Below are 2,522 nucleotides of genomic sequence, written 5' to 3'. Positions count from 1 at the left end.
CCCCTGGATAGCACACACTCACCCGTCCAAATGGGATTCCTCAGCAACTAATCCCCTCAACTCTTACAGACCTCCTCTCCTCTTCAATTTTTTTTCCTTTTCTCTACTAACGCTGCTTTTGCCTTCCAGCATCTTAACGATGACCCAGCTGCTCAGAAAAAGCCAGACAGATGTGACTGCTTCTATCAACTACCTCAGGACGCCAGCGGATTGGACAGAACCAACAGAAACTGACCATCTCGGAATGCCAGCGGCCAGGAAAACCACCAGGACACCGCCAAGATCATCGGATACAACCTGGACCCCTCAATGCCCAAAGCCAGCAGGAAGCAGTCATGAAAGACCGGGCTACGCCCCTATTCCCTACCCTCTAAGGCCCCCCCAATTTTTTTTAACAAAACAAAAAGGGTGGTATGTTGTTCTTTTAAAAAACTACAACTCCCAGGCTCCTCCTGGACTATGGATACCTGTGCGCACACCTGCGCGCAGGTATGGGACATCCTTCCCAGATACCCTTGCGCTCCCCGTTAAAAGGCAGGGCCACACGAGGCTCTCTCTCATTTGCCTTTCCTCGTGTGTCCCGCACGTTCCTCTGCCCTTCTGTGTTTCCCTCCCCCATTAAAGTGGACCCACGTGGGAGCCGCCGTGTCGTGTCTGTGTTTGTTCCGCCGTGTATGTCTACCCTGTGCCCCGTGTTCAAGAAGAACACCCCTGCATTTATTATTTTTTTTTAAGAAGAACACTGGCCAGTCTTTTAATCAGGGCCTCTGAGAAAGCCTCAGATTGGCCTGGCCCCCAACAGGTTTCTCTTTGGGTGGAAAGTTCCACAGCCTTAACCCAAACAGTTTCACTCTAGCCCTTGTTGGCCTTGAACTCCTAATCCTCCTGTCTCCCCAGTGCCAGGTGCTAAAAGCTGGAAAAGACTCCATTTCTGTGTTGGGCCCTTTTGGAACCTTGAACTACACTCCAGCACCCAGGAAAAGCTGAAGGCTGTGGGACCCTCTTTAGGGTAAGTATTAGCTAATGGAGAAACGTATACACAAAGTTGCTGACTGCAGCACATTCCCCCACCCATAGTCATACAGAGAATGTTGACCATCCAACTTCCTCATCAGCTGGGCAATATTTAAAGCAGCCCCTGCGGTTAGCACAGGGTCAGCAGATGTCTGGAGGACATAACCAGGACTGTTGCTATCCCCCTTCGGCTGAGCTTTACCCAATCTTTAGCCAGTTATGATATAGGATACGTAATTTTGTATTTTGATACTGAAACTTGTGACTGTTTTATGGTTTTTGTCTTTATAAACCCTTTACAATAGTAAACGGGGTCCTTCTCCCTCCATCTGCTGTGTCTGTGAGACTGAGGACCCGTGCTAGCCTGTCGGAGCCCGTGAGGGTCCAACATAAATTCCCTAATTCCTTAACCCGGCTGGACCGGAGTCGCGAGGAAAAGAACTGACACAGCTTACACCATCATCCTGGAAAAGGCCAGATTTTGCGTTTATTGTCCAAACATTTTATATACCCACACCAAATTGAGCGGGGAGGGGGGGAAACACATTACGCCATCACCTAGGCAACCAGGTGCCTGGGCTTGAGTCCTGTCTGCAACTAGCAGTCAGGTAGGCCCTGAATTAGCATCTCTATAAGACATCCTCCAAATTACAAAAGGAAGGAAGCACCAAATATCTGAACTCCTAAGTGATCAGCTTCAGTCAAACATCTCTTCTCATGCAATCCACATTTTAACAAAAGAAGCTAGGAGCAGGCATCCTGGCTTTTGTTAAGGGCAGAGACAGCTTGTCTGCAGAGCTAGGTTGCCACGGACCGTCCCTCTGGGAGACTGCAATCCACGGGAGAACAGGGGTGAAGGCTATAGGAAAGTCAGGATACGACGCAAGGGAATGACAGACAGACACACTGTGTAGTGAGAATCTGCTGCAAGTTTATTTCTGCAAAGTTCAGGTTTATATACAGAACAAATCAAAGAACGTGGCATGTGTACATCATCACCCCACTCACAGTTCTAGACATAAATCAAGGCTAAGCATTATCTAATTCAGGACTTCCTTTGCACCACAGCTGTTGGCAAGGACTTCTTAGAACACTGTCTCACACCATTAACCACAGTCTATCAGCAAGAGCTGGTTCTCAAGGTCAAAGCCTCAGAGTTCAAAGCCCCCACTAATATATTTTTTTATACTTTGTTGCACTGTACCCAGGTGTGCTTTCCATTCCTTATCAGATGTTTTATACCAATATTCTAAAGCTGGTTTCATGTTTTCTGCTAATTCTTTTCTCTCATCTTTGGTATAAAAGCACCAGGGTTTTCTAGTTCTTGCTAATTTTTCCATAAACGGAAGTTCATGCCATAACTGCTTCTTTCCCTGATAGTTTACCCATCTATTCCCAAATTCATCATACTTTCCTGTATATGGGAGTGGATCTAGGTATTTTCCAGCTTGCGGAGACCACCGTGGTGCCGTCCACCAGCTGCCAGCAATCTTATATTGTATATACCC

The sequence above is a fragment of the Microtus ochrogaster genome, unplaced genomic scaffold (assembly GCF_000317375.1).
Source record: "Microtus ochrogaster isolate Prairie Vole_2 unplaced genomic scaffold, MicOch1.0 UNK89, whole genome shotgun sequence".
Lineage (NCBI taxonomy): Eukaryota > Metazoa > Chordata > Mammalia > Rodentia > Cricetidae > Microtus > Microtus ochrogaster.
This window is presented reverse-complemented; position numbering follows the sequence as displayed.